Genomic DNA, 10836 nt, shown 5'->3' on the forward strand with positions numbered 1-10836 from the left:
CATACGGAGGAACAAAAGATAAAGGATATCAAGGGAATTAGTGAAAACAGATGTGAAGGAAGGTAATCTAACCGTACCAAACTGTATTATAAAATAATCAATAAAATCTGATGCTAGCTAAGAAATAGAGTAGTGGATCAACAGAACAGATTAGGTACAAATTACATTATAGTAAATGACCAAAGTAATATATTATATGATAAATCCAAAGATGCAATCTTTTGAGACAAAAACATCATTCAATAAAAATTTCTGGGAAAACTGGAAAAATTTGGCAGACCAAAGAGCTATCAAACTGCATGCTTTTTGATCCATCAGTGTTTCAACTGGGTCTGTATCCAAAGAGATCATAAAAAAGGGGAAAGGACCCACATGTGTAAAAATGTTTGTAGCAGCCCTTTTGTAGTGGCAAGGAACTGGAAATCAAATGGATAACCATCAGCTGGGGAATGGCTGAATAAGTTATGGTATATGAATGTTATAGAATATTATTGTTCTATAAGAAACAATCACCAGGATGATTTCAGAGAGGTCTGGGGAGACTTACATGAACTGATGCTAAGTGAAGTGAGTAGAACCAAGAGAATATGGTACACAGCAACAGCAAAATTATACAATGATCGATTCTAATTTCAACAGTAAGGTAATCCAAGCCAATTCCGATAGACTTGTAGTAGAGTGAGCCATCTGCATCCAGAAAGAGGACTGTGGGAACTAAATGTGGATCACAATATAGCATTTTCACCTTTTTGTTGTTGTTTGCTTGCTTCTTGTTTTCTTTCTTATTTTTTTCCTTTTTGATCTGATTTTTCTTGTGCAGTATGATCATTGTGGAAATATATGTAGATGTGTGTATAGATATATCTATAGATATATAAGAATTGCACATGTTTAACATATATTGGATTTACTTGCTGTCTAGGGGAGGGGTGGGAAGAAGGGAAGGAAAAAATTAAGAAGGGAGGAAGGGAGAAAGGAAGGAAGGAAGGAAGGAAAAAAGAAAGGAAGGAAGGAAAGAAGGAAGGGAAGGAAAGGGGAGAGAATGGACAATCTTTGTGTGTAGTTGAGGTTGGATGAAGGTATATATGGGTACAGGTCAGAGGAGTTAAAGAAACTGATAAACTGGGAAGCTGCAATGTCTGGGGGGACTTCAACAAGTATATCCAAAACCCCAAGTAAGAACAAAAGCAGGGCTGAGAAAGGAGAGGAAGCTTGCACAGGCTGGGCTCTGGGCTCTTTGCTGGGTCAAGGGAGAGAAAATTTTTGGAGTTCTATCTACAAAGCAAGGGGATAACAGCATAACTGCCCAGCAGCCTGGGGCCACACACATTGCCAGTCCTGTTCTCTGTAATTAATATTGACATCTCTAGTTCCTGGAAATGCTGGAACATATAGTATGTCTGTTTAAATGGTCTGTTTAAACGGACACCTTCTTCTCTTTTCCCAGATTCAGAGAGCAAAGGAGTAAGAGAAAACATTCCCCAACTCTCAAAAGAGAATATTCTGCGTGTGCATGAAAGGCTAGAAATCCATTTGGGGACCAGTTATGTGGATGGCTTCATCTGTGCCTTCTGCAGTTGGCATGGGCACTAGAGCAAAACCCAGCCTGTGATGAGAGCTCTTGCATGAGCAAAGTCCCCTTCTCCCAATGCAGGTTGTGTCCTTCTCTGGAATTTAACAGCTTAGAGATTTCTCTAGAGTCCTGGGAAGTTATATGTTGGGAGTCACACAGCCAGTATTTAGAGACAGAATTTGAACCTGGCTCTCCCTGGCTCTGTGACACACTGTTGTGACCCTACATAATAAAAGTTCAATAAAGACTTCCTTGGAAGGAGTGTGTTTTGCATGAAAGAACTTTAGATTTGGGATCTAATCCTAAATTTTCTATGTACTACCTGTGGGTCTGTTTCTGCATTTGTAAAATGAGATTGAACCAGATGATATTTTCAATAAATGAATGAAAAAATAGTTTATTAAAGTGTTTACTGTGGGCAAGTGGTGCTGCCATTTAGTCAATTAATAACTAACTCTTCATCACCCCATCTTCTTGACCGAGATTCTAGAGCTTTTTTCCATTTTCTTCTCCAGTTCATTTTATAGATAAGGAAACTGAGGCAAATAGGGTTAGGTGATTTTCCCAGGATCACACAGCTAGGAAGTATTTGAAGCCAGATTTAAACTCAGATCCTCTTGACTCCAGACCCGGCAATGTATGCACTGTGCTACCTCCTCCCCCTAAGTATGTGCCCCTAAATGGACTAAGTATGGGGTACGAAAAGGAAATCACAATATTGCTAGTCTCAACAAGCTCATTTCAAACACAGACAACAACAGGGATGGAAGATTTCAGTTGTAAGTCAGAAAGAGCATTCCCACAATCTGTGGGGAGCAATGTTAAAGCTAATAATAAGGTCTCTTCTTCATTGTCATTTCCATTGACAAAATCACATCAGTTTCAGATCTCTTCCGTGTCTAAATCACATTATCTTGTTATCTGTGATGTCAGCACTGAGCAGTGCAGTACAAGAGAGAGTGAGGTACCATAGAAGGAACGCTGGGTCTGGAGGCAAAGGTGTGGATTCAGATCCCATCTCTGTTACTCGCTCTGTGACCTAACCTGAGTCTCAGCTCCTTAATTTGCAAAAGAAGGTGCTTGGGCTGGGTCGCCTCTAAGGTCTGCTCCAAAGCTAGGATCCCATAAAGGAATTCTTGCAAAAATAGTTGATAGAGTGTTATTAGAAGGAACAGTTGCCATTTTGGTTCTCAAGATCAACCTAAAACAGAATGAGGGACGGAAGGTCATACACAGCTGGATGGCCAAATATAACTGAATTAACCAAATATGGGAAGAAAAAAATATAGCCTTTAAAAGAAAATTTCAGGCATAGAGATTTAACAAAATACAGTACAATGTGAGATTTATCCCCAAAACTGTAAGGAAAGATCTAAGATGATTTTGCTTCTGAAAAGAGAGGGGTGTGATATAGATCCGCCTGGACTTTCCTCTCTGAGATGTAATTTAATTTCATGAGAGGCTTTGTAAATCTAATTGTCTGACAATTAGAATAGCATGGGAGACTTTTTGTAGTGGCTGAGTGGATGCTCATCAGTTGGAGAATGGCTGAATAAATTGTGGTATATGAATGTTATAAAGTATTATTGTTCTGTAAGAAACGATCAGCAAGATGATTTCAGAGAGGCCTGGAGAGACTGACATGAATTGACGTGAAGTGAAATGAGCAGAATCAGAAGATCTTTATACCTGGCAATGACAAGATTATAAGATGATCAATTCTTGATGGATTAGGTTCTCTTCAACAATAAGACAATTCAGGCCAGTTCCAATAAACCTGTGATGAAGAGAGCCATCTACACCCAGAGAGAGGACCATGGGAACTAAGTGTGGACCACAACATAGCATTTTTACTCTTTTTGTTATTGTTTGCTTGCATTTTATTTTCTCATTTTTTAATTTTTCTTATGCAGCATGATAATTGTATAAATATGTATGCCTATATTGGATTTAACATATATTTTAACCATATTTAACAAATATTGGATTACTTGCCATCTGGGGGAGGGGGTGGGGAGGAAGGGAAAATTGGAACACAAGGTTATAAAAGGGTCAATGCTGAAAAATTGTCCATACATATGTTTTGAAAATAAAAAGCTTTAATAAAAAAAAGAATAGCGTGGGAGTATTAGCTTCCCCTAAATGCAGCAAAAAACTGCACCATCAGCAACTGAGCCCCAAGATTGGTAACTCTATGAAGTTCTGAACCCCCAGACTTTAGAACTCATAAATCATCACTGACTCCCAATGAGGTATTCAGAATTTCCCATTATCTTGGGCTGCATCTGAATTGCCCCCCCAATCTTTATCTAATTACTAAAGTCAAGCTAGAGATCAAAAAACCTTTTTTTAACTAAAGAGGGCAGAAGAAAATAAAATCGTAAAGAGTTTAGATCATTGGGTTATAGGATCATAAAGATGCATGATGATATTTTCCCAAACTTACCTAATATGGATCACAATAGATCATAGATTTAAAGCTGGAAGCTCAGAAATGATCTACTTCAAGCCCTTCCTTACATAGATGAGACCCACAGAGACTAAGTGACTTGTTCAAGACCAAACAGAGACTATATCATATATTTCAACATGTGGGATGTGAGACCCTGTTGTTATTTGACTTCAAATCCAACAGTTTTTTCTCATTAAACTACGTTGCTTCTCTCATGTTTGTATAGACAAGAACTTAATAAATATTACTTGATTAATTCACATAATTAGAAATTCTTTTACTTGGATGGTGGGAAATTGTTGGGACAAAATGGAAGAGTGGGAAATCATATACAAAGACTTGGTCTAATGACACCAGGAGAAGGGAAAGCCCAACAGCACAAGTCCTCTGGGTGATGATTCTGTATTAACCATAAGATTTTCTAAAGACTTGATCAGTGTTTACCCTGTACATTACTGCTCTCTTTCTCCCTCCCTCTCTTACTCCTATCCCTCTCTCTCCCTTCCTCCATCCATTTCTCCTTCTCTTACTCTCTCTCTTTCTCTTTTCTTCTCTCTTTCTGTCTCTCTTTTTCTCTGTCTCTGTGTGTGTGTCTGTCTCTCTGTCTCTCTGTTTCTCTCTCTCCTCACTCTCTCTCCATCTTTCTCTTTCTGTCTGTCTGTCTCTGTCTCTCTCTCCATCTCTCTCTCTCTCTCTCTCTCTCTCTCTCTCTCTCTCTCTCTTGTGTGTGTGTGTGTGTGTGTGTGTGTGTGTGTGTCTCTTTCTTCCCCCCTCCATCCCACTACTCCCAAATCCCAATATGGAGCCTAATTCCTGAATTTAAACTCCAAAAAGGCACTGGTCATGACCTTAATAAGTTTGAAGAAAATAAATTTAGCAAAGATAAAGAATGAAAACAACATAGCCAGCAAGCAGAGCCCTGAATCAGCCATCAGGGTCTGATTTCTTGCTCTCTGATAACTGGAACTTTCCTGTTTGCCTTTCCCCAAGGTAATATTTGAAATCCATGTACACTCACGGGTTGGGTGGATCTAGCTAAATGAGTACACAGAAATATTACTACAAGAGGCAAACCCACAAATGTAAATATAAGCAGCCCCAATCTTAATGATTTCAACAAATTCCCCAATCAGCCTCAAGTCACTTGAGCCTGGGGTTCAAAGATGGTTAGACATCCTCCACTGAGGCTGAACAAATGCACTAAAGGTTTTCTCTGAAGCTGAGGTCACCCAAAGCTCTCGCCAAGCTTGTGTGACGAGACCATCTTCTCCACTGTGATTGATGATGACATTGGAACAGAACAAATCCATGGTAGATTTGATTTCACACCAAAAATAATGGACTATTCAGCCCAGTTCAAATATTCCTGACTTAGGAGATGGGGAAAATCCTAGCAACCAAAAGAGTTCTTCTGTTTTAAGAGATAATGGGAACACTGTAGCCTTTTATGAACATAAATATATTTCTTAACACTTAACCAGGTCTAAAGAAAATTGACATTGTATTTCAGTGAGGGTGGGAGAGTCTGGGTCACACCTTAGTCAAAATTATGTATTTGCTTATGATAATCTCCATATTATTCTTTCAATGATGAATTATGGGGCTTGTCCTTTGATGTAATGGCTTGCCAGATTTATCTGTGAGACCAACCACCTTTATTATAAATGAGAAGGGTTTTTTTTTTAATTTATTAAGTGTCAATCTTATCAAAATTCAGTTACCACGGTTGCTGTTTCCTCTTAGAATCCTTTCTGAGTGGCTAGAGAACCTTGACCTTATATCTGCCTCCTTCTTGTAAGCTATATCCAGAATCATTCTTCATTGATCTGGCTTTTGCTTTGTCAAGAGATAAGTAATATTTATACAAGTTTGTATTATTTCTGTTTAAGGAAGCAAGGGAAAAATAAAGAACTTGTTTATTCAGTTCCTGAAAGACAAGAAATTAGCTTCATACATCTACAACCATTTTTTTCTCTCTAAACACCATCTTCCTGATATTTGACTAATGTTAAGATAACCTATAAGTGTACCCCTGTGCACACCACTTAATGTGTTTGACAGGAGTATCTTTCTTACAACTTATTTTGCTCTGCTATTAGATTAAATGTGTTTTGCTTTGAATTAATGTATTCTCTGATCAGTTTAGAAAAAGAAACACATTATTAAGGCTTATATTATAATTTTGAGCATAATCTGACCCATAAAGTAACTCATATCTAGAATAGATTTTTAGGATCCCTCAAGTGAGGGGCCACCTAGATACTACAAATAATAATAAGATTGATAGCATTAATATAGAACTTTAAAGTTTACAAATTGTGTTGTTGTTCAGTCATGTCTTATTTTTCCTATTCCCATTTGGTGTTATCTTGGCAGAGATACTGGAGTGGTTGGCAATTTCCTTTTTCCAATTCATTTTACAGATGAGGAAACTGCGGCAACAGGAATAAGTGACTTGCCCAGAATTACACAGCTAGTAAGTGTCTGAGGCCATATTAGATTAGTCTTCCTGCTTCCAGGCCTGGCACTGTACCCACTACTGTCTAATACTAAGTTCAAAAAACTTACTGATATGCCAAATCACTAGATTCTAGGGAGCTCTTTTTCCAGTAAAAACAAAAACAAAAAAACTCCATCACTCATAGAAATCACTCAGCCTCTCTGGGAAGAACTTGGTCTATTAGTATTTATAATATTTGTTTAGACATTTAGAGCAGAAACACAGTGATCAGTCGATCAGACAACAAGCACTTAATAAGTATTTACTAAGTGCCAAGCATTAGGGTGCAAATAAAAGTCAAAAAAACTAACAGTCTCTTCTTTAATGGAATACATTCTAGATACATATAGTATATATGATATATATGTACTATCCACAGAAGGTAACCAGGAAAGACCTCTTGCATAAGGTAAGATTCGAATCCAATTAGGAAGGAATTCAAGGACAGAGAGAGAAAGGAGAGAGAGAGAGAGAGAGAGAGAGAGAGAGAGAAACAGAGAGAAACAGAGACAGAGAAAGAGAGAGAGAGAAGGAGGGACTTCATTTAAAGGAAGGAGAAAGAGAGAAGGAAGGAATTCATTTACATTGGGAAGGAAGGAGAGAGAGAGAAGGAGGGAGAGGGGGGAAGGAGGGAGAAAGGGAAGGAGAGAGAGATGGAAAAGGAACCAAAAAAATGCTATAAATCAGGACTCAATTTTTTTCTGTTGATTTTTATTCTAAACTTAAGAAAATGATGGAAGAAATGTTAATATTGCGAATTAAATTTACAAATATATCATATAGACACCTTTTTTTTCCTAGAGATCCAATTATCACACATATTTCAGAATACTCCTGGCCCATGCTTTAGAAGAATTACTTTGGCTGCTGAGTGGAGGGTGGATTGGACTGAAATGAAGTTTAAGCAGAAAAACTAGTTAATAGTTTATTATAACAGCCCAGGTGAGAATTTATGAGGGTCTGAACTAGGTGGGGCTCCTGAGTGAGTCGAATGTTTATAAAAGATGTTGTGAATATAAAAGTGATGAAATTTGACAATAGCTTAGATAAATGGGGTAAGTGAGAAAAAGGAGGTAAGGATGACACTGGGGTTGCAAATCTGGGTGATTGTGGGGATGGTGATGTTCTCAACAGTAATAGGAAAGTTCAAAAGAAAAAAGGGTTTGAGGGGAAAGATAAACTGTGTTTTGAACATGTTGAATTTGAGATGCTATTAAATACAGTTCAACATGTCTAAAAGACAGGACAGTGGATAGAGCACTAACCCTGAAGTCAGGAGGACCTGAGTTCAAATCTGACCTCAGACACTTAACACTTCCTAGCTGTGTGACCCTGGGCAAGTCACTTAACCCTAGTTGCCTCAGGGGGAAAAAAAGATGTCTAAAAGACAGTGATGTGGGATTAGGGTTTGGAAGAGAAACTAGTGCTGGTTTATTAACTCTAGGGGCTCCCATAAATTCATGGGACCTGATGAGATCACCACGTAAGAAAGAGAAAAGAGAAGAGGACTTGAAACAGGACCTCAGTCAGTGTACAAACTCAGATGAAGAACCAGTAGATGAAATAGATAAAAAAACATCAGGACATGGAGAAGAAGAATAAATGCAGTGTCACAAAGACTTAGAGAGAAGAGACCTTCTAATAGGAGGACAATATCAGCAGTGCCAAAGGCTTCAAATAGGATGAAAATTGAGAAAGGACCATTTGATTTGGTAACTAAAAGGTCACTAGTAACTTTGCCCAGAGAAATTTCAGTCAAATGAAAAGATCTAGATTACAAAAAGACTAGAAGCAAATGAGTTGAAAAGAAATGGAATCACCAAGTACGAATGAATTTTTCAGAAAGTTTAGCCATGAAAAAAAAGTTTAGCCATGAAGGAAATGGGGATATAAAAGCTGGGGATGGTAGGATCAAATGAAGCTTTCTTTAAGGATAGGGAGAGATGTTTATAGCCAGGGGAGAAGAAACCAATAGATAGGGAGAGATTGAAGGTTAGAGAAAAGAAAAGAGAAAAGAAGGTGGAGATAATACCCTAGAGCATATGGGATGGAATGAGATCAATTGCTATTTGCAATAGAAATAGAAGTTTACTTTCATAAGAAGATTCACTTTTTCATCTGAGACTGGAATGAATGAAAAGATAATGGGGAAAGATGTCTGAGTGATCTGAAATATGGAAGAGGTAAAAAGAGAGTTCCATTTTTTTTCTCAGTTAAGTTGAAGATATTTCCATTCCTTTCCTGTTATCCCTCTTAAAGTGCCAAAAAAAAACCCTCTTCCCTATATAAGATCCTCCATAAGAGGTCCCCTCAAATCAATAGCCATGGACTCTAATTCAAATATCTCATTATTGATATGAAGACCAGATAGATTTTCCTACATCAAAATTAGATACGGCAAAAATGAGAGTGTCTGGCTCTGCCTGGATTCATGAAACCTACTTCCAAATGATCTAATATAAATTGAAGCAAGTAGACCGATATAGTTTAATTTTCCAAGGTTTAACTGTTAGACAGGACATTTACACTGGGAAATATTCAGAAAAAGTCAATTAAGACAGTCAGCTTCTTCATGGCTATGCCATAAATTGAAGGATCTCAGAATGTTTATTAGGAAAAATAGAAGTTTATAGGTCATCTGATAGGAACAGGGAGTGGATCTGATAGTTCCTTGATCTAAGGAACTCCATCTACCACCACAGGGTAGAACCTCTTCTGCAATTTATAGTTTTAAAGAGGTTTCCAGAGCATTAGAAAGTTAAATGACCTGACCCAAGGTCACATAACCATCATGTCATACACTTGATATTGAAATAACTGAAGCTCTGTCAGATGGAAGAAATATTAAATTTTTTTCTATTTGGCTCCAAAGGATAGAAGTAGAAGTAGTGGGTGGAAGTTATAGAGAAACAATAAATTAAAACATAACAAATAAATCCAAAGGAAAGTTGGGATGATTTATAAGGCTGAGCATCCCCCAAGTGGAGGTTTTCAAACAAAAACAGAAATATTGAAAAGATGATGTATTGTAGAACAGAGATCATTAACCTTTTTTAGTCATGGACCTCTTTTGGAAATCTGGGGAATCCAATGGACTCCTTTTCAAAATAATATTTTAAATGCATAAATTAAATTCATAGGTAATAAAAGACACTATTTTTATTCAAATTAGTTACAAAAGGTTGTTTTAAAAGTAAGTTCGTGGATCTCATGTTAATAACTTCTGCCTTAGATAGAATTCTTCTCCAAACAGAGGTCATACTTAATGGGTTTTGATTTCCTTGCTGACTGAGTTTTGTGATTGTGTGACCTATAGTGTTTAGCTCCTAAAATTGACTTGTGTTCTCAATAACCCCAGGCATAGTGGAGAGAGGGATTTAGAGTAAGAAAGATCCCAACTCTGACATTCACAATCTGTGTGATACTGGGCAAGTCACTTAACCTAGCTGAGGCTCAAGTTCCTTGCCTGTAAAATGGGGCCAATCATACCAGTCTCATGGGCTCCTTGTGAGATTTTAAGAAAAATTATCTATGTGTTTGATAATGAAAACATTAAAATAATAAAAATATGTCAGTTATTGTTATTACTTCTATGATTCCCCTTCTGGGGGCTAGCACAACCAACCTGGAGCACACACAACCTAAATCAGTTTCCAAAGACCACACTGGAAGTCAGCATCAAAGACAGGAACAGAATTAGCTTTCCTGTCTCCTAAAGCTTTTCATATGACTCACTTAATTCACTCATTGGTCTCCTGGCAACGAGGATGGAAATCTTCTCAAGACTAATTCCCCAAATTATTCTGTAGAAGATTTACAAAGCCTTGATATTTGCTGGTGAGATTATTGTTAAAATTACCATCGCTCCTTTTGCAGGGATTTAGACATTATAATCAGGAGATTGGAGGAGCCCAAGGGGAGTGAGGGGGGAGAGGGAAGAGATTGTTGTGATTCTGTCTTAGCTCTTGTCTCTTAACTGTGTGATTTGGGGCATATCACTTTATTTCTGTGAGTCTCAGGTTTCCTAACTCTTGGTCTGGAGTACTGCCTTCAACATAGGAAAAAGCAAAGTGTCCTTGCTGTAGAAGGAACCTGTTACATTGGATTAAGAGGGGCCCTGAATTTCTAGTTCCATCTAAATAATTTGTGTTTACTATCTCACCTGCCTTGATCATTCATATTACCAGGCAATATGTTTACTGATATTGCTGCTATTATTATTATGCTTTTGCTGCTCTTCTCAAGGCAACATCATAGTCCAGATCCTCATCACCCCATGACAGGATTGGAGAGGTATATGGTGGGGGTGAG

This window comes from Sarcophilus harrisii, chromosome 2, assembly GCF_902635505.1.
Source record: "Sarcophilus harrisii chromosome 2, mSarHar1.11, whole genome shotgun sequence".
NCBI classification, from domain to species: domain Eukaryota; kingdom Metazoa; phylum Chordata; class Mammalia; order Dasyuromorphia; family Dasyuridae; genus Sarcophilus; species Sarcophilus harrisii.